At 43.2% G+C, this 23,040-nt stretch overlaps 1 pseudogene; it reads left to right on the forward strand.

Annotated features, from left to right (window-relative positions):
* Positions 1-13,673: 13,673 nt before the first annotated feature.
* On the forward strand, positions 13,674-19,195 carry LOC146566584 (uncharacterized; annotated as a pseudogene).
* Positions 19,196-23,040: the final 3,845 nt, after the last annotated feature.

The raw sequence follows: 23,040 nt of genomic DNA on the forward strand, positions 1-23,040 counted from the left end.
AGCAGGAGAGGAGGGGGGGTCGCTGTCTTATTTAATGAATCATTTCAATGTAAGCAGCTATCTCCTGGAAGTTTTCAGTCTTTTGAATATGTGGCTTTTCAGCTGAAGGCCCCATCCAAAGTTGTTTCTTAATGTTTACAGGCCTCCCAAATACTGCAAAGACTTTTTTAATGACCTCAGTGAACTGCTGTCTGTGATCTGTGTTGATTTTGACTGTGTAATTATTGTTGGGGATTTTAACATCCATGTGGACAACCCTCAGGACAAAGGGACTAAAGACCTGAGTAACACTCTGGGCAACTTTGGGCTGACTCAGCATGTAACAGAGGCCACACATAATAGAGGACACACTCTTGACCTACTGATCTCCAAGGGCCTGAGCATTTCAAAGGTTACTGTGTCTGATGTGGGCGTGTCTGATCATTACTGTGTTTTCTTTGAAAGTAAAATCTCAGCCCACACAAATATATCAACAGCAGTGATCACAAAACGGTGTATAACTGAAGACAGTAGTGAGATCTTTAACCAGGTCTTCCCATTAACACCTGACCTGCCCAGAGGGTCAGTCAATGAGCTCGTCAATAGCTTTAATGCAAAAATGTTAAATGTAATGGATACTATTGCTCCCATTAAGGTGAAGGTTATCTCTGGAAGGAAAAAGTCTCCATGGAGAAACTCCACACTGGTGAAAAATGAAAAAAGAGAGTGTAGGAAAGCTGAGCGCAGATGGAGAAAAACAAACCTCCAGGTTCATTATGACATTTATAAAGAGAAACTTCACAATTATAATTTACAACTGAGGAGTGCAAGAAGGTCCTACTTCTCTGACATCATCACTAAAAACAGCCATAATGCTCGGGTCTTATTTTCTACAGTTGACAGGCTAACAAACCCTCCTGTGTCAGTGGCAGCTGAACTTCATTCAACCATGGCCTGCAATGACTTTGCCAAATTCTTCACAGAAAAAATCCAAAAGATTAGACCAGCAATTGGTACATCAACAGCATATTCAGGATATGTACTGTGTCCACCAAAAAACTGTTTAAACACCATGAAACAGTTTCAACCTATTAACAGCAAAGACCTGGAGGACATCTTAGGTCAACTGAACTCCTCCTCCTGCTGTTTAGATGTCCTGCCAACAAGTTTTTTCAAAAAGGTCTCAAAGACTTTGGAGTCAGACCTGTTACAGATCGTCAACTTTTCCTTAATGTCAGGTGTGTTTCCAGAATCACTAAAAACTGCTGTAATCAAACCTATACTGAAAAAGGACAATCTTGACAAGACACAAATGAACAACTACAGGCCGATCTCAAATCTCCCGTTTTTAAGTAAGATCATTGAAAAAGCAGTTTCTCAACAGCTCAGTTACTTCTTAAAACAGAATAATTGCTACGATGCCTTCCAGTCAGGTTTTAGACAGAACCACAGCACTGAAACCGCTCTGACCAAAGTGTTCAATGACATATGTCTGAATACAGACAGTGGAAAAATGTCAGTCTTAGTTTTACTGGATCTCAGTGCAGCATTTGATACAGTTGACCACAACATATTACTCAAACGACTGGAGAACTGGACAGGTCTTTCAGGAACTGTACTAAACTGGTTCAAAACATACTTAGAAAACAGGAAATACTTTGTATCAATAGGTAACTTCACATCCGAGCAGACAAGTATCACATGTGGAGTTCCCCAAGGTTCCATCTTGGGACCCCTTCTGTTTAACATTTACATGTTCCCACTGGCACAGATTATAAACAACAACAAAATAAACTATCACAGCTATGCAGATGACACACAAATATATATCACAATGTCACCAGGAGACCGAGGCCCTGTACAGGCTCTTGGTAAATGCATTGAGGAAATTAATGACTGGCTGTGCCACAATTTTCTCCAGCTAAACAAAAACAAAACTGAGGTAATAGTCTTTGGCGCCAAAGAAAAACGATTACAGGTCACCAGAGAACTTCAATCTATACACCTAAAAACCACAAACCAGGCAAGAAATTTGGGTGTAGTGATGGATGCAGACCTAAACTTAGAAAAACACATTAAGACAATAACAAAGTCAGCTTACTATCACCTCAAGAATATTTCAAGGATAAAAGATCTGATGTCTCAACAGGACCTGGAAAAACTAGTCCATGCATTCATCTTTAGTAGGCTTGATTACTGTAACAGCATCTTTACAGGTCTACCTAAAAAACCAGTCAGACAACTACAGCTCATTCAGAACTCTGCTGCTCGAGTCCTCACTAAGACCAAAAAAGTGGACCACATCAGTCCAGCTCTGAGGTCTTTACACTGGCTGCCTGTCCGTCAGAGGATAGACTTTAAAGTTCTGATGCTGGTCTATAACGCTCTGAATGGTTTAGGACCAAAATACATCAGTGACCTCCTGACCCAGTATGAACCTTCCAGATCCCTCAGGTCATCTGGATCCGGTCTTTTATCAGTTCCCAGAGTCAGAACCAGACACGGAGAAGCTGCATTCAGCTTTTATGCTCCTTATATCTGGAACAAACTCCCAGAAAGCCTCAGATCAGCTGAAACACTCAGTTTATTTAAATCCAGGTTGAAGACTCACCTGTTCTCAGCTGCATTTGAATAAAGCACCAAATCCACACTTTTAAGCTTAAATTTCAAAACTTACACTAACTACTGATTTTATCTACTGTTCTGCTTTTATCTTTTTTGATTTTATATACTGTTTTGTTTGTTTGTTTGTTTGTTTGTTTGTTTGTTAAGTGGGTTTAGAGCTCTGGGTAGCTCCCCAGCTGGGTCTAGACTGGGTCTAGAGAGTATTTTAAATTCAGGGAATTTAAAATAGAAAGTAGCTCGTCCACAGAAGGACTGGTAGCTCCCCTTACAATAAGGGTTCAGATCGCGCGAACAGGTGTGAAATGTGTGTGTTTAGTTCGTTTGTTTGTTTGCTTGTTTTAATCCATTTTAAATCATACTGAACAGGATGGAGGTGGACCCCCTGCCTGGTGGCTTGGATCTCCGACTACCTCACCGACAGACCACAGTACATCAGGCTGAAGGACATCACGTCTGACACTGTGGTCAGCAGCACAGGAGCACCACAGGGAACTGTGCTGTCCCCTCTTCTCCTCACCCTGTACACCTCTGACTTCTGCTACAACTCTGAATTATGCCATATTCAGAAGTTTGCAGATGACACGGCCATCATGGGGTGTATCTGGGATGATCAGGAAGAGTAGTACAGAAGTCTGGTGAGGAACTTTGTCGCATGGAGTCACACAAACCACCTGCAACTCAACACCTCAAAGACTAAGGAACTGGTTGTGGACTTCGGGAGGTCCAGAGAAGGTCCACTGCCGGTTCAGATAGAGGGGGAGGAGGTGGAGGTGGTCAACAAGTACAAGTACCTCGGGCTGTGGGTGGACAATAAACTGGACTGGTCATGGAACACAGAGCACCTGTATAAAAAAGCCCAAAGCCGACTGTACTTCCTCAGGAGGCTGAGGTCTTTTAACATCTGCAGGAAGCTCCTGAGGATGTTTTACCAGTCGGTGGTTGCTGGAGTACTTTTCTATGCTGTGGTGTGCTGGGGGAGCAGCACAGCAAAGAAGGACTCATCCAGGCTGGAGAAACTGATCAGGAGGGCTAGCTCTGTGGTCGGCATGAAGCTGGACACTGGTGACAGTGGCAGAGAAAAGGACACTAAAAAAGCTGCTGGACATTATGAACAATGCTGGGCATCCTCTGCACACGGCCATAAACAACCAGAGGACTCTGTTCAGTGACAGGTTGCTTCTCCCCAAGACAAGAACTAACAGACTTAAAAACTCCTTTGTCCCACACGCCATCAGACTGTTTAACTCCTCTCTGGAGGGGAGAGGGAGGGGAAACAGGAGGACAAAGGAGGGGGGAACAACTAAGCTGTAGTGCCTCTTCACCTCACTGTGCAATACCTTTTGTGCAATACTTTTGTAAATAGTCAACAGTGCAATAGACCTCAATACTTGAAATGTGCAATTCACTTGTATTTTAATTTTTATTCCTATTTATTCTATTTATCCCCTTCGTATATTTTATTTATATATGTCTCTGTATTTATATATATGTGTGTGTGTATATATATATATATATATATATATATATATATATATATATATATATGTGTGTGTGTATATATATATATATATATATATATATATATATATATATAATATTCTGTAACTGTAACTTCTGTCGGTGCTGTGCTTTTGGAAACCGAATTTCCCAGAGGAACCCACCCGAGGGATTAATAAAGTTTCATCTTATCTTATCTTATCTTATCTTATCTTATCTTATCTTATCTTAACTTATCAATGATTCAAACCATTTCACAGCATGCATCCTTTCATTTCAACATACACTCTCAGCATTCTTCAAACCTTAAACTCACTGCAAATTGCAAAATTCTTTTAAATGCCAAAAATACTTATTTTGCATTACAAAGACAGTCGAATGCCAGATACATTTTAAGACAAAAACCTGCAAACTTTTGACAAATTATTGCAGCGTCCACCTGGAATCTGACCTACTCTGAGCAACTGTCCCAGTGAGAAAAATAGCAGGCAATGATGCGAAAATGACTTGATGAAAAAAATATTTGTTTAAAGCTGACAGCTATACTGACGGCTCTCTGTTTTGTTGTTCTTCATATTTTTTGACTGAATATGTCACCGAAAAAAGAAGTTTTAAAATGATTCTGATTTTGACATCTGACATTCTTCAGAGATTCATCAAAATATACAGCAGTGTGCAACCGTTTTAGGCAGATGAGAAAAATGCTGTAAACAAAGAATGCTTTCAGAGATATGAATGAAACTATATAGAGGAGTACCCAGAATGCTAATCACACACCTTTTGACTAGGTGTTTCTGTACATATTAGCACATGCCTTTCATTTGTTTTTACAAAAACAAAATATGCATGAAGGGTGGAATGACTGCTGAATGATCAGAATGCGAGAAAAATCTAATCAAGTTCTGTTGATGCAGCCAGGGATGTACTTAAAAATGTAAACTCTGCAATATCACAACTATTTTACAACATACTGGCTCAAACGACACATTTGACCTCTAAAGACGTGTAACAGGAAAGAAGCATGTTACATATTTTAATAGGAGGCGTTGGGCTGCATCCTGCGGGGCCTTGCTGCAGCTTCAGCTGTGTCTGCCTCTGGTTGTGATGTTTTTAAAGAATGTTGTATAAAAAAGCAACATGCATGAGGGCAGAATGAAAAAAGATAAGAAAAGAAAGTGTGCATCACCCAGCAAAGCAGAGGTCCAGAAACACATCTCGCTGAAGGGAAGTCGGGGATTTGTCTGATGTGCGTAAAGCTAGCTTGTGCGCCCCACAAAATTTAACACAGTCCCCAATAATTGATAGTGAATGCATGTTTTTTTTATCTTTTTTACCAGCTTGTTGTGTCTCTGTAAAGCAATGTGTCCTTCATCCAGTTGACAGGCGCTGTTAACTTTACCACACATTGATAGCTTCATACTATTTCCAGTGTGACTTGTGCTGAATTTGTGTTTCCTAATTTTGTCAGATAAATGCTTCAAATCCACAATTCCTTGTTGAGTCCAAGCTGTGTCTCCTCCAAAAAGCAGGCTTGGGAAACAGTAAAGTGAATTCCTACTTACACTTGCCGTTAGCTAGTCCTGTAATTTAAACCACGTAGCACAAAATTAATTCTGTCGTTTGTCCTGTTATTTGAACATCGTTTGGATGATGTGGTCCCAGTCTCTTAACTTTTCCCTTCAAAGATATAGAAGAAAATGTTCGACAAAGTAAATAATCTGCTTTGTTCATGCTAATGCTCGCTGCTGCAATTCAATTTGCCTCCAACAGGACGCTGCTTCTTCCTGGAAGCGGACGCAAGGGGAGATGAGGCTGCAGGAGGCGAGGGTAACATGGCAGCGAACTCCTCGTCATCTGCCCGCATCCTTCTCAGAAATGATGTTTGGAACAACCGACCAGCCATGTTCCTTCAAAAACTGTGTGACAGTGTACCTTGAAAAATTGATGCTGTTCTGAAGGCAAAGGGTGGTCACACCAAATATTGATTTGATTTAGATTTCTCTTTTGCTCATTCACTTTGTAGCCCTGTCTAAAATTATTCGATTCGAGTCTAAAGGAAAACAAGCAGTTCATGGTGATAAAAGTGGTTAAAATATATAGTTGATAGGGTACTTTATTTAGAGCAGTGGTTCTTAACCTTGTTGGCGGTACCGAACCCCACCAGTTTCATATGCACATTCACTGAACCCCTCTTTAGTGAAAAATAAAATATGATTTTTTTCAAATTCAAGACATAGATATGTTTTTTATTGGTGCACAAAATGAGCGGTGCATGTCACGGTGGAGGCTCTGCCGAACCCCTGAGACCGACTCACTGAACCCCTAGGGTTCGATCGAACCCAGGTTAAGAACCACTGATTTAGAGTTAGAAGTTCAATAAATCTCATGATTTAATGTTCATTTATTGTGCAGGACCAATACGTTGGGGTGTAACCTAGTTTGTTTATCAATCTAATCTCAGTCATCTTAACTCTGTATTGTACGGAGCCCTGCAAGTAACATAAAAAAAAAAAAGATGAACTTTTGCAATATCCCAAGTTACTTTTGTGAGCTCTTGCAAAAGATCCTGCTACTTTTTGATAGCAGTTCTGTTTCTGTCCATTCATGAATCTGAAGGGTCCACAGAGTAGACATGGAGGAGTATTTAGAGCGTTTCCTGCGGTCAAGAGAGGACCCACAAGAGGAAAACATACACATGCAACAAGACAAATTACATATAAAATTCAGTAAGTGAAAGAACAAGATAGCATAAAACACTGGGGTTGAGAAGGCGAGTAACTTGTTGAGAAACAGAAGTGGCATATGCAAGCCTTTAGTGTTAACTCTTGTAATTATGTTCAGGTTCATTAAACACAACTCATTAAGTGCACATATGTTTTGAAATGTCATATTGTTATCTGGCTGTGCCATTACCATGGTAACATGGGTGCCATGGCACGAATCTTACTTCATGAAATAGTTTTTAGTAACGTGATATATAAATATCTACTACTACTACTACTACTACTACTACTATACTACTACAGCAACAGTAAATTAATAAGACAGAAAGTGGCAAAGTAACTTTTGACAGTGATCATGAACAGTAATCAAGAACTATTTCTAATACAGTTAGAAACAGAATTTCTAATACTTGATTTCATTAATGGCATTTGTCTAATGTTTTATGTCTGCAGGTGGATAAGGCAGTGCTATCCGTCATGACCGATGGACAAGTGGCAAAATACGAAGCTACATATGGTGACAGCAGCTGTCCTATCCTTCTATCAACAAACTAAGTACAGCGCAGATAAAGAGACTGTTCTTCAGAACCTAAAAGATAAAACTGCAGCACGGAAAGTAAGATCAAAAACCAAGGAGTGGTCCATCAGGTGCGTTGAAGGGATGGCAAGATGGAGAAATACAGCAGAGAAGACCTGCAGAAAAATTTTAATTGGATGGTTTCATTTAAGCAGTAATGAATACCATCAAGTGAGAACCAGAAATGGTGGAGGAACAATACATGCAACAGTGGAAAAATCTCCAACTGCAGCTCAGATTTTGGAAATGAGAAGGGACCTGTTTTTTCCAGATGGGAACTCACCAAAAGGGAGAGTTGAAGATTTCATCATTGACATAAAAAAATTTAATAAAAATCAAACTTTCTCCAAATGAATCCCAAATACCACTAAATACTGAAAATAAATCCATTAATCTGAAACAATGTACAAAATAATGAAAAATAGTTTCTCTCATTGAACAAAAAGGACATTTATCCAAAACCTCAGTCTTAATGATGGACATGAAAGCATTAACTGCAATGACACCATGTAAAATCGCCAGTGTTCTTAGTCAATGGTGGCTTGTATAGCAATCCCCATACAGGTTTCACATCAAAACCAAGTTTAAAATGATCTCTCCAAGGCATATCATTTTTACCTTTTAATTCTGCTTTGTTCAGAGCCCTAACGGATCTTTTATACAATACCTTCCCATTCACCGAATCCAGTGGTGTCCATTGATATTTCTCCGTCCCCAAAAAAGGACCCGGGCTTTCAAAGTCCTTAAACTGCGGCCTAGTGCACAATCTAAAGAAACTGTCTGTTTTATCAGGTATTCAGTCCAATAGCCCATCCATTTTGTTTCTAATGTCTCTGTAAAGCACTTTGAATCACCTTGTTGTTGAATTGTGCTATACAAATAAACTTGCCTTGCCAACTTGCCTTGCCATTCAAGTCTTTTATCATCTTCTGATAGCACTTGCTTGAATTTTGTCAACATCAAGCCAACAATTCAGAGAGAGCGAACCTCCAGTCTTCGTGCCAAGGAGACAACATCTTCCATTTTGGCTCCAACAGGTTCAAGCAAATGCCTTACAGTGCTAACTCCCTTTTTCATCAGTAGCTCCCATATCATTGCCACATCATCCCAGAATGAACCTAAACGAGACCCGTTGAGAATAGGTTCCATTAATAGCCAATGCAAGGATGTAGATTTTCCAAGTCTCTCTGATTCCATCAACCTCCAAGCTTTTAACACATTGTGACACTCGACCCACAGACACACTTTGGCATTGTCAGTTTAACAGGGGTTTTATTTACAAGTGTGATTTCTCCACGGCTTCTGGTTCCTGCCACGGACGCAGCCACTCCGTCACTCCAGTTTTCTCTCCCAGCTCCTTCTTACTGTAAGACATAAGAAGAGTCTCTCCTCAGTTCCGTGCACCTGTTCCTCCCCGCCTCCGTGCTACCCTGTGAGGTCACTGCGTCCCCCCTCCTCTGCAGCATGCTCAAGACCACACCTCCACCACACACACTAACATAGAAAGGTGACAAATATTTTACACCATTCCTTGAATGTTCAAAAACAAAGGTTTACCGAACCCCAAAGCAGCCTAAGCAGAGAAGCCCAGACCTCCCTCTCCACAGCCACCTCCTCCAGCTTATCCGTGTCATGGTCCTGAGTCTGAGTTTCCTTATGCTTTTGTTTATTCCGAGTGTGTATTCTGTTGTGATTTTGCCATTTTGTTAGGTTTCTGTTCTTTGCCTGCCTGCTCCCACTTCTCTGTGTTCCCTCTGTCTGTCCATGGTGTTATTGTGTCTACTCATGAGTCTGCCGGTCAAGTTCAGTGTCCTGTCTGGTTCTCTGTCTGTTAGTTTCCTGTTTTATTCTGAAAGTTCATGTCTCATGTCAGTATGTTCAGTTTTACCACTCCCCTGTCTCGTTAGCCTAATTTCTCCCAGCTGTGTCTCCCTCCTGTGGCCCATTCCCTGATTACTCCCTGTCATGGTCCTGGGCCATGTGGGCCCAGTATTCTCAGTTCCTTGTATTTTTGTATTTCGTTCCTTATTTAGGTCATGTTTCCTGAGTTGTCCTGTTATTTTGTTCCTTATTTGACTTCCCCTTGTGACTCTTATCCCCTGTGTGCCCCTCTATGTATCTGTGAGCCCTCATCTCCCCTCGTGTTTCATTTCCATGTTTCCCCAGCCCACTATGCCCGTGCTCTCTCTCTCCTCCTGTTTGCACCTCTGTGTACTTCCTGTTTTACTTTGACAGTCTCCCGTCAGTGTTGTTTACTCCTGCCATGTCTTGTTATGTTTATCTGTGTCAGCTGTGTTCCCATGTGTGGCCACTTCCCCTGATCATCCCTCTTGTGTATTTAGTCATGTAGTCTGTGTCGCGTCGTCTGTGTTTCCACCCTCTATGTTTCCATGCCCGGTCTATTGCATTCTTAGTCATAGCTTTACCTTAGTTATTCCCAGTTTAGGTTTCTGTTTAGCCACGCTATCTCTGCTGTATTTGTATACCTTGTCATCAGCCACAATAAAAGGCTCGCTTTTGTTTAAAGTTCACTCCCGTCTGCTCACCTGTGTTCGCACCTGGGTCCACCATACACACCACCGCACGGTCTGTCACAGCGGACCGTGACAACTCCCCGTGTATTTAAGCCCTGTGTTTTCCTGTGCTCTCTGTCCGTCTGCATCATTCTGTGTAACCCGGTGTTCAGTCTGCGTCTCTCATTGTGCATTTTGTTCCTCCTCCCGTGCGTGTTTGGTTTAAGTTGAGTTCTTTAGTTTTCCCCAGTTTAGGTTGGTTTACTCCCCGCTCTGCTCCTCCTGTTTTTGTCACCTTATCACCTCTCCAAATAAACATTCACTCGCACCCCAGTCAGTGCCTGCATCTTGGATCCTTTTCTCAATACACCACACGACTACTGTGCAGCCGTGAAAGTACGCATCATTCAATCAATATCAACTCCTGTTACATACTTTGTATGCAAAACACAACTGAGTGGAGAAGGAGTACATAAACCATTACCAGGGAACCAAGCAACTTACCAGATTTGGCATGTCTAAAAACCGTGGGTACTCTCCGAATATTCCAGGCTCTGCGACTGGTGTATGTTTCTTCCATGCTTGACATGATAATTGGAAGGTTCTCAGCTGAGGGCCGCAATCATTTGATCAGGGTGACCCACTCATCTGTGCTGCTGGTATTCCTCTTGCCTGAGCTTCTTGTCTTCACCACAGTCATCTGTCACTTTTCGCTTCTTATAACGTCTCTGCCCCTGGTCGATATTCCGTCTAAGGTTGCACAGTTTAGTCTCTAGGAATCCACAATGAGTGGATCACATTACATTAAAAAATGTTTTATTTGTTGAAATTAATGAGGAAAGAATTATGGAAAACAAACAATAACTCCATCCATCCATCTTCAGCCACTTTATCCGAGGCCGGGTCGCGGGGGCAGCAGCCTAAGCAAAGAGGCCCAGACCTCCCTCTCCCCAGCCACCTCCTCCAGCTTATCCGGGGGAACACCGAGGCGTTCCCAGGCCAGCCGAGAGGTATAATCTGTCCTGGGTCTGCCCCGGGGCCTCCTCCCGGTGGGACATGTCCGGAACACCTCACCCAGGAGGTGCCCAGGAGGCAGATGCCCGAACCACCTCAGCTGGCTTCTTTCGATGTGGAGGAGCAGCGGCTCTACTCTGAGCCCCTCCCGGATGGCTGAACTTCTCACCCTATCTCTAAGGGAGAGACCAGCCACCCTTCAGAGGAAGCTCATTTCCGCCACTTGAATCCACGATCTCGTTCTTTCGGTCACTACCCACATCACTGCGGCCGCAGCACCAATCTGTCTGTCAATTTCCAGCTCCCTTCTCCCATCACTCGCGAACAAGACCCTGAGATACTTGAACTCCTCCACTTGGGGCAGGTACTCGTCCCCGACCCGGAGTGGGAACTCCACCCTTTTCCGGCTGAGAACCATGGCCTCAGATTTGGAGGTGCTGATCCTCATTCCTGCTTCGGCTGCGAACCGTTCCAGTGCTAGCTGGAGGCCATCACCTGATGACGCCAACAGAACCACATCATCCGTGAAAAGCAGAGATGAGATTCTGAGGCCAACGAAGTGAAAGCCCTCCGCCACTTGGCTGCACCTAGAAATCCTGTCCATAAAAATTATGAACAGAATCGGTAACAAAGTGCAGCCCTGGCGGAGCCCATCACCCACCAGGAATGAGTCTGACATATTGCCGGCAATGCGAACCAAGCTCTTGCAACGGTTGTATAGGGATTGAATGGCCCGTAGCAATGGGCCAGACACCCCATACTCCCGCAGCACCTCCCACAGGACACCCCGAAGGACACAGTCGAATGCCTTCTCCAAGTCCACAAAACACATGTAGACTGGTTGGGCAAACTCCCATGCGCCCTTAAGTATCCTTGAGAGGATAAAGAGCTGGTCCAGTGTTCCGCGACCAGGACAAAAACCGCATTGTTCCTCCTGGATCTGAGGTTCGACTAGCGGACGAACTCTCCTTTCCAGCACCCTGGCATAGACTTTCCCAGGGAGGCTGAGGAGTGCGATTCCCCTGTAGTTGGAACACACCCTCCGGTCCCCCTTCTTAAAGATGGAGACCCCCACCCCGGTCTGCCAGTCCAGGGGTACTGCCCCGGATCTCCACGCAACATTTTAGAGGCTTCTCAACCAGGACAGCCCTACAACATCCAGAGCCTTCAGGAACTCGGGGCAGACCCTAACCCTAACCCACACCAGGGGCTCCGCCACCAAGGAGTTGTTTAACTGCCTCAGTGACCTCCCCCCCAGAAATTGGCGGGTAATCCCCCTCATCCCCAGCCTCTGCTTCCTACTCGGAAGACGTGTCAGTGGGATCAAGGAGGTCCTCCAAGTATTCCTTCCACCACCCGACAATTTTCTCAGTCGAAGTCAGCAGTGCTCCGCCAGCACTATACACAATGCAGGTAGATCACCGCTTTCCCCTCCTGAGACGTCTGACGGTTTGCCAGAATCTCTCGAGGCAGTCTGAAAGTCTTTTTCCATGGCCTCTCTGAACTCCCACACCCGAGTTTTTGCTTCAGCCACTGCCCGAGCTGCATTCTGCTTGGCCTGTCGGTACCTGTCAGCTGCCTCCAAAGTCCCACAGGCTAACCAAGCCCGATAGGACTCCTTCTTCAGCCTGGTGGCTCCCTTCACCTCTCGTGTCCACCATTTGGTTCGGGGATTACCTCCACGACAGGCACCAACCACTTAAAGAGCACTTAAACCACTATTGACCTTCAAAACACTTTCAATGTCAGAATAGATGGTCTTAATCATGGCAATGAAACCAGAGGAAAAACCAAAAGCCTTCAAAGTATTCCAAAGATATTGGTGCTCCACCCGATCAAATGCCTTTTCTTGGTCAAGGTGTAAGCCCTGTCTGAAATTATTCAGGTTTAAAGGAAAGTGAAAAAAAAACAACAACATAGTTCATGGTTAAAAAAGTGGTTAAATATATATAGTCGATAAAAGGTTTAAAAATCATATGTTCGGGTACCAAGGTCATTCATTTACAGTTAAGAGTTCAATAAACAAAAGTGTTCAAAAGAGTTCATTCATTGTGCAGCAGCAATATGTTGGGGCAGGATGCAATGGCCGCCATCTTCTCCACCTGTGGACACACCTGCCCGCCCCCCAAGCGGACCTCCCATCAACTGTTGCAACGCCCCCGCCAGCTGTGCCGCTTGTTGGCAAGGTAACACCAGCTGCTGGTCCTGGGCCGCCGCCACAACCTGGCGAGCAGACATAGCTGCCAGATCCTGCATCATCTGCCCCCGTATCTGTAAAGGCTGGACGGGCAGCTGGGCAGCGGGATGATCAGGCGGGGGCCCCGACATTGCCGCTTATTCCTGGGTTTCGGCACCACTAGTGACACACGACCCACACACGGACACTTCGTTGCGTTTGCGTTTCTGTTTCCTGCCCCGGATGCAGCCACTCCATCACTCCCGTTGTGTGTCTCACTGCAAGACATAAGAAAGGTCTCTCTGAGCAAAACAGTTCTTTCCCGCCTCTGAGCCGCCCTGTGAGCCCACTGTGTCAACCCACGTCTGCAGCAGGCCAAAGACCACGCCCCCACCTCAAGTAGGCTGTCTTGAACAGGGGGGTTTTGAGGGTGGACTTAAAAAGGGGGAATGAAGTGATGTTTCAAATGGCAATACACCATCCTAGCCAATATTGAGTAGTTACCCCAAACGTGTATTTGGTTGTTCAACATTAAGATCATTCAATCCTGCCTGGCACCGCACACGATCATGGCTAGAGTACACTGTTGTGCGGAACACATGCTTCTGTTTCCCCTGTCAGAAATATGGCACCACTGTTAATGAGAGGGATGTAGTTTTTACCCTAACTGGATTTAACAACTGGAAAGCAGAACTTGATCGAGACAAGGGGCTACAGAGGCATGTGTCCAGCCACAACCATGTGCATGCTTCAACCATCTGGACTGAGCATAAAAGCAGAGAGGCCACAGAAGCGACTATGGATTCAATGTTGGTTGGTAAAACAACTTGAAAAAAAAACATTACTATGTCAAGAGTAATAGTAGTGCTATAAGGTTTCTCTGTGTAAATGAGCTGGGGCCCCGCGGGACTGCAGAAATGTTGAGACATGATGCAGCAGGTAAAATGATGACATCGCATCAGGTATGTTTCTAAAACTGAGGGAATATATATTAGAGAAGGATGAGAAGCTAGCAAGCATTGCTAAGAGTATCCCAAAAAATGCAAAATGCACATCTATGGATATCCAAAATGAAATGATCCAAACACCGGCTGACATGGTGCTTGGAGAGGTCAGGAAAAAATATGAAAGTGCCGATTTTGCAGGGTGTTGCCTCAAATGTGACGGGACCAGGGATAGGTGCAATGTGGAAAATTTGTCTGTGATAATATGGTTTGTCAGAAATTCCATGCCAGAGGAGCATGTTACTGGGTTGCTTGACTTGCAACAACTTGAGGACGAGTACATCACCTCTGAGATACTGTGTGAGATTATTATATTATCTTATGCCACGTTATACCCCTAATTAAAGATTGTGAAATTATTATGTAGTTTTAGTTTGAATTATTCTCCTGAAAAGGTGATAACTATTAGATTTATTAGACTGATTTGTATTACATTAGACTGCTGATTTATTGTGAATTCAATTCAATTCAATCTTTATTGGCAGACTTAATGTCCATAAAAACAAGACAAAAAAACACACACAAAACACCCCCCCAACACAAGGTATAAACCATTAAATATATATATGTATATAAATAAGTATCTAAAGCATTTGTAAAAATATAAAACCATAATATACATAAAACACAATTACTTAAAATAAATCAATAAATACGCAAACACTTTAACCAGTGCTTTCTCAGACTGGATGAGTAACGGGAACCACTCACTGTTGGATCTGTAAGTGCTAAAATTATACTGTTACTCGAACCATCCAGTCGTTCTCTAAAATTGAACATTAGCTTTCTTAAAAGTGCTTTAAAAGTCCAAACACCCACAGCTACAAACATCTGGCTGGCACTACCCCCTCGAGGTATCCTGCAAAGGATTCTCATCGCATCATTATATGCAACATGCAGCTTCTGCATGCTACATTGTTTGTAGGATGACCACAAGGGGGCAGTATATAGCGGTGTGCAATACGCTTTAAACAAAGCCACTTTAACTGGAAGTGAACAAAAGCTGAATTTGCGTGCAATAGTATTTGCCTGCACATAGAGCTTACATCGTTGTCTGTATATGTCATCATCATCATTCATTTGCTCAGTAATAAAGTGACCGAGGTATTTCACCTTTTTATGAACTTCAAGAGTTTTTTGTGCCAGTTTAAACAAAGTGAAATTTAGCTGTTTATCCTGCTTGGTTCTACATATCAAAACAGCACTTTTAGCAGCATTGTACTCAATGTCATATTGCACACCATATTCAGTACAGACATTAAGAAGCTCCTGTAACCCAGCACTGCTTGGACTAAAAACAACCAGGTCATCTGCATACATAAGATGATTTATCAGTGCTTTACCTAATATACACCCAGTGTTACAGGCTCTCAGCTGTATGGACAAATCATCAACATACAAATTAAATAAAATTGGAGACAAAATCCCACCCTGTCTAACACCATCGCTGACACCAAAGGGGGCAGAAATACTGCTTCCCCATTTAACCTGCATGTTCTGATGAGCGTACCAGTAAGAGAGAATCCTCACGATGTACTGAGGAACTCCCCGTCTCATTTTATCAAAAGGTTTTCTGTGGTTCACTCGATCAAAAGCCTTAGAGGCATCAATGAAACACATGAGGACAGATGAATTTTTAGCCCTGTACAAACTGACTATTTCCTTGAGTGCATATATGCACATGTCAGTGTCGCGCTTTGGTTTGAAGCCAAACTGATTATCCAGAGAAGAGATGAACACACTAACTCTATCAAACAAGATTCTTTCTAACACCTTAGATAAAATACTGGATGATGAATGAATGATATTGTTTTATGATGCAGTATACTGCTGAGTTATAAGAAATGCTGTTTTCAGAGAATCATGGCCTTATTTGTCTGATTAGAAAAGAACAGAACATACTGCACAGGAAGCCAAGGTCATAACTTAGGGGGAGAGAGAGAAAGAATGTGGATGTTTAGGTTTTATGACTTTGGAGGGGAACTGAAGCTATAGGAATGTGAGAAACGCTCAGACATGTCGAGATCAGGCTGACCCCCTCCCACGCTCATCTCCCATCTGGATGGTTTATGCTCAAAAGTGTTTGTATGGAATAAAATTAGATTAGATTAGATAGAACTTTATTAATCCCTCGGGTGGGTTCCTCTGGGAAATTCGATTTCCAAAAAAGCACAGCACCGACAGAAGTTACAGAGTTACAGAATATTATTTATATACATATACATATATATATATATATATATATATATATATATATACATATATATATATATATATATATATATATATATATATATATATATATACGCCCTGCCCGTGATCAGGTACCCTGCTGGGGTAATAGGCTGGCCAAAGGAGGAGATAGAAGCCACTGACATAAAGACAAGAAAGCTCCTTACCATGCATGGAGGGTTTCACCCCAAATCCAGCACCCTGAGGCTGTACGCTAAGCGGAAGGAAGGGGGCCGGGGACTGGTGAGTGTCAGCACCACAGTCCAGGATGAGACAACGAACATCCAAGAATACATTAGGAAGATGGCCCCAACTGACCGAGTGCTCAGTGAATACCTCAGGCAGCAGAAACCCAAGAAAGAGGAGGGAGACGAGGAACCATCATGGAAGGACAGGCCCCTGCACGGTATGTACCACCGGCAGATAGAGGAGGTGGCTGATATCCAGAAATCCTACCAGTGGCTGGACAAAGCTGGACTGAAAGACAGCACAGAGGCACTAATCATGGCAGCACAAGAACAAGCTCTGAGCACAAGATCCATAGAGGCTGGGGTCTATCACACCAGGCAAGACCCCAGGTGCAGGCTGTGTAAAGATGCCCCAGAGACAATCCAGCACATAACAGCAGGGTGCAAGATGCTAGCAGGCAAGGCATACATGGAACGCCATAACCAAGTGGCCGGCATAGTGTACAGGAACATCTGTGCCGAGTATAACCTGGAAGTCCCGAGGTCAAAATGGGAGATGCCCCCAAGGGTGGTGGAGAATGACCGAGCTAAGATCCTGTGGGACTTCCAGATACAGACGGACAAAATGGTGGTGGCTAACCAACCGGACATAGTGGTGGTAGACAAACAGAAGAAGATGGCCGTAGTGATCGATGTAGCGGTTCCGAATGACAGCAATATCAGGAAGAAGGAACACGAGAAGCTGGAGAAATACCAAGGGCTCAGAGAAGAGCTCGAGAGGATGTGGAGGGTGAAGGTAACGGTGGTCCCCGTGGTAATCGGAGCACTAGGTGCGGTGACTCCCAAGCTAGGCGAGTGGCTCCAGCAAATCCCAGGAACAACATCGGAGATCTCTGTCCAGAAGAGCGCAGTCCTGGGAACAGCTAAGATACTGCGCAGGACCCTCAAGCTCCCAGGCCTCTGGTAGAGGACCCGAGCTTGAAGGATAAACCGCCCGCAGGGGCGTGCTGGGTGTATATATATATATATATATATATATATATATATATATATATATATATATATATATACATATATATACATATATATATATATGTATATATATATATATATATACATATATATATATACATACATACACACACACACACACACACACACATATATAAATACAGAGACAATATAAATAAAATATACGAAGGGGATAAATAGAATAAATAGGAATAAAAATAAAAATACAAGTGAATTGCACATTTCAAGTATTGAGTCTATTGCACCGTTGACTATTTAAATGATTGTTGATTGAGCATTTATACACAGAGTGTTGTCCTTCCTTCAGCCCAAAGATCAAAGAACTGAGATTACACCTGATGATGGCTACAATGCTGACAGTATACTTAGCCAGTGCTTCTGTGATGAGTGGGGTTAGAGGTGATGTGCAAGCTCTGCTCCAAAAGAGGCATGACAGATATGTCCCATACATCCACTGCTAGGGCGACTGTGGCTCAGGGGGTTGGGAAGCGCATCTGTAACTGGAAGGTCGCTGGTTCGAATCCTGGGCTCTCTGTCCTGGTCGTTGTGTCCTTGGGCAAGACACTTTACCCTACTGCCTACTGGTGTTGGCCAGAGGGGCCGATGGCGCGATATGGCAGCCTCGCTTCTGTCAGTCTGCTACAACCGTAGCTGCCTCCACCAGTGTGTGAATGCCAGAGTGAATGAATAGTGGCATTGTAAAGCGCTTTGGGTGCCTTGACAAGCGCTATATAAATCCAATCCATTATTATTACTGCTACATCCACCAACTGCACTTAGTGGTTGTGCATGCCACGCAGAGTAAGCCGTGTGTGAATAGATATTTTTGTTTATTTTGTTCAACCTTGAACTTTTTTTCACCACCACTATGTCCTCAATAAACATGATGCACCTTGTCTAAAAAGGCTGCTTGAGATCAGATGGACAAGCCACTATGAGGTGAGAATGTGCATTGTGGAAAATTAAGAAGAAATCCTTAGTATCCTGTCTGAGATAACAGAAGATGATGATGATGCTGCAGTTGGCCTGTGCACTGAGGCATCAGGCCTGCTATGACAAATTCAGAGGCATCACTTCTCTGAGAATGGAAAGTTCCTAGTGCGAGTGCTTGGTGTCTTAAAACCAGCAAATGTTATTCTACAGTCTCAGTCAGCTGATCTTTGCAGTGCTTCTGAGGTTGTTAGTGGAGCATTTGATCTCCTGCTGAAGATTAGTCACATCCAACAAAGAGAAGGACAACAATATAGCAAACACCTAGCTCAAAGTGTTATGCTCTCAACTTTGGGCCATACAGGCTCTGGTGCCCCTACCATTTCTCCCCATCAGTCTCTCAAAAGATCCCTGCTCAACATCCTTGACAGGGCCATTTTAGAAATGGAAAGTAGATTTTCACACAAGAATACTGACCTGATGAGAGACATATCTAGTCTTGCAACAAAATCTAGGACATTTCTAGATCTCACCCTGCTGCACCCTCTGGCTGTGATGGCTGATGGCACTGTAGCAGATGTTGTAAGTCTGAAATATGAAGTTCTTGTGGCAAAACAGATGCTGCTCAAAAAATGTTCAAAGGAAACAAACCTGTCCACTGTGTGTAAAGCCCTGCAGGAGTACAAGGAAGCCTTTCCTGAGTAACAGCCCTGGTAAATGGTGTATCTTCAGCATTGTGAGAGAGTTCCTTCTCCACTTTGTCACAGATCCTAACCCCCTATCGTCGCATCATGTTGCATATTAGAAAGAGGAATTTGGTGATCTTGGCCCATGAGAAGTCCATAACAAATAACTTGGACATGAATTTGTGAGAGTTTTTGTAAAGGGAAACAGGATACTGTTGTTATAGAGTTGATTGAGAAGAAAGAAGAGTGGATATGGAGTTCTGTTCATTGTAAAACAAAGGAAAAAACAAACAAACAACAAACCCCCTCAAAAAACAAATAAGCTTAACATACTTAATATGTTCTTTCCTAAATCTGTTGTGTTCTACAAATTAGTTTGAGAATTGAAGGAAGAGACATGGTGAATTGTGTTTTTGTTTTTTTAATTACTATGCTGATCTTTTTAAGAATTAGACCATCGAATTAAGATAAATTTTATGTTGTTGGTTGCAAAGATCTGGATGGATATTTTATTATATGCTTTATTTTTTTATTCTGTTTTTTAGTTTTATTTTACAAGACTTTGTGAACTGACTTGTTTTTATAACTGGGCCTACCGTTTTTAGTTTTGCTAATATTGGCAATAATGAGAAGTGTTATTGTTGCTTTCAAATATATTAGACATAGGCCACCCAATTAAAGTAAATGTCATGTTTTTAGTTGTCAGAATCTGATGAGAAATATTTTATTTTATAATTTGTTGCTTTACTTTTCAGTTTTCCCCCTGGTGATTGGCCACCTTAACATGGTCAGTGTCATGAGTCGCTGTGCGGCAGGAAGGAGTTCTGACCCAAAGACGCGAACTTGAAACGGTGGAGATAGCAACTAAGAAACACAGAGACAAACCATAAGGCAGAGGACTTACACAGAACAGAGGGGACACAGAGGAACATGAAGGGCAAGGGATCAAAACTAGAAACCATAGAATAACTCACACAAGTACAATAATACAACAATCACAAAGAACTAAACATGCTGGGTCAGGAGACCCAGGACCCTGACAGTCAGGGTGTTTGCTCGCCTCAGTGAACCTAAGAGCTAGAGCAGCAGAAGCTACAGGTGGGAGTTGGTCAGGTGTTAGGGTAGAGGCCTGAAAAAGTGCAATCCAATTACATGACAAAAACAGTTTTCCACAGCGCCACACTCAACCCCCACCCCTTTCCCACCATGCCGCCTTTACATTTCTGTCTGTCCCCTCATATATGCCTGTCCAGAACTGGCCCAGCCACCGATTGTCTTCACTGTGAGAGCTGTTTAGCTGCGACTGCTAACTGCTCTGACTTTCTGACTACCCCTCACTAGACTTGTGAGTACTAACTGGAACTAACGTGCACGTGTTTTTGTTTAATGCTCAGTTTGAGTGAAGTGGCCATAACTTTGAGGCCTCACCACACCCGAACTTCGAAACAGGCCTGCAACGAATACTATGCTTCAGGTGTAATATGGACAAGTTAGTGTGTGTGCGTGGGCCCAGTGGAACAAATTTGGTTTAAGTTGATGAAAGCTGTTTTAGTTGTAACCAGAGATATTTAAAAGGTCAAAAACATCCCCTTTAAAGGTGTAAGCTTTTATGACTGAAATAACAGTTGACAATTAGGAGACTTGTTATTTTATTTTGAAAATCTTTATTTATAACCCCTGTAGTCCTTTTTTTTTTTTTTTTTTTTTTACAGTGGTTACATAGGGAGGTCAGACCAAAGTTTAAGCCCAATAAATTATGAATGTTTTTCAGCGTTTGCTTATGGAGTTCCCTTCACTGATTGTTCCTAATTTCTCGAACACTGCAACGAAGCATGGGGTTGAACATTATATCCTGACGGTCTGTCGTGTTCCCACACGCGCATCCTCAAGCCCACGAAACTCTCCGTCGGGAAGAGTTTGCAGCAATGGAGCACCTCGGCATTGAACAGCGCTCGAATAGAGCCTGGGCCTCTCCGCTACACATGGTGCCCAAATCAGACGGTTGGTGGCAGCCGTTTGAATAATGTCACGGAGAACGACTGTTACCACATTCCCCACATCCATGATTTTTTCCACCCACCTGGCCGGCACCTCGATTTTTTCCAAAATTGACTTGGTGCGGGGGTATCACCAGGCATCCGACGTGGCGGTGGGCCTGGTGTTAGAATAGCGGGTCTCCGATGTCTGGCAGCCGCTCACCTTTTTCAGTCAAACGCTCAGGGACAGTCAGCCAAATATAGTGTTTTTGATGGCCTTGCACCTAGCGACGTGGCATTTTAGTTTTCTTTCTCGTGTTGTCTGTGTTTGCCTCCACAATATAGTTTTATTTATACTTACAGAAAAATGAAGAATAAAACATTGAGAAAATACTGAATGTAGGGTCGTTGTTGACAGTGTCCTAAAATTACAATAAAACAATCATGGAACCAGGACTTACCAGCAGCCGTGGACCCAAAAGAAAATCACTACAGCCAGCGCCCAGTGCTGTACAAAAAAAGAAAGTGGAAAACGACCCACCACCTGAGATCTCAGGGCCACTGGCAGGTCCTCGGTTCACTGAAAATAAAAGCACAAGACACGAATTAAAAGGCTCACTACATATCATAAAAAATAAAACTTCAATCTTTAACAGCTTTTAGAAAATGGATTACACACACAGCAAACTGGAAGGCTTGCACCCCACAAGCATCAAACCAGCTTGTGCTGGTTGTAATTGTCCAAGCCTTGATCACAGGCCAGTATAGCGCCCCACCAACTGGAACCGGCAACCGAAGTGGTTGAAGGACCCCAGCACGACACTCGGGCAGAGAATTGCTCTAGCCCAACCACAGAGACGTGAGTGCAAGCAACAATCCAGAATAAAACCGAGTAAAACCAGGCAAACCAAGAAAGGGTAAACCCAATTAATAAAAACAGTCCCACTCTAATAAAAATAAATAGATAAAATAGAACCAAACAAGACGAGACAAGACAAAACAGCAGCTCCACTGAGGAGGAGCCCTCAAAGCAGTGGCTGGGCAGGCGTTTCACTCTTCCAATCAAGGTCAAACAGATTGCCAGGGAGAGATTACGACAGCAATCCAATCCTAAGAAAATAAAATATAAATGTAAGCTTAGCCTCGTTTAATTGAGCGTATTAGTGAATTCAATTGAGCGCGACTTACCCCAGGAGCGGAGAAGCTATACTGCACTGCTGATAATAATCGAAGCACCTCTCTCCACAGTGGCTGGAGTAACAGAAAAATAGAAATGGCTACGCTACAAACGGAGCTGCAAAATATTACTATTAGCTCAAATGCTGTGAGGAAATCGAAGGACAAGCGAGAGCCTTCTTGTAGCGTTCATGCAACTAGATCAACCTGCTGGATTAAACCTTAACAGTGTGCCAGCATTTACTGCTGCGTTTTACCAGAAGCACGGAAGGAATAACCCGGAAGGAGAACGGCTTACCGTTATACTGACCGGCGCCACTCTACAATCACGTACAGGTGGGTTCCCAATTAACCCAGGCACGAAACAACAAAGAGGGAGCGCGAGTAGTAGAGCCAGAGAGAGAGAGAGAGAAAGGAAAAAGAGAGGCAAGTAGCCCATCCGGCTACACAAACAAGAGCGGAACTTAAAGTAAAGAATCGATCTCACTGGGCTAGTACCGATCCGATACTGATGCCGACTTGGTATCGATACAATACATATTTGGATCGATCCGCCCATCACTGATTTGTATAACTGATTCAATTCAATTTTGACTCAGTCAGTCAGAAATGATCATTTAGTACATAGTATATATCCGTATCTATATTTAAAAACAAAGCTGACACTTGTGAGACTTCATCAGAGGTGTAAGCATTGCAGCAGATACCTTTG

The sequence above is a fragment of the Mchenga conophoros genome, linkage group LG9 (assembly GCF_057382185.1).
Source record: "Mchenga conophoros isolate Kocher_MC1m ecotype Shallow Benthic linkage group LG9, M_conophoros_male_GT1.1, whole genome shotgun sequence".
Classification (NCBI taxonomy): domain Eukaryota; kingdom Metazoa; phylum Chordata; class Actinopteri; order Cichliformes; family Cichlidae; genus Mchenga; species Mchenga conophoros.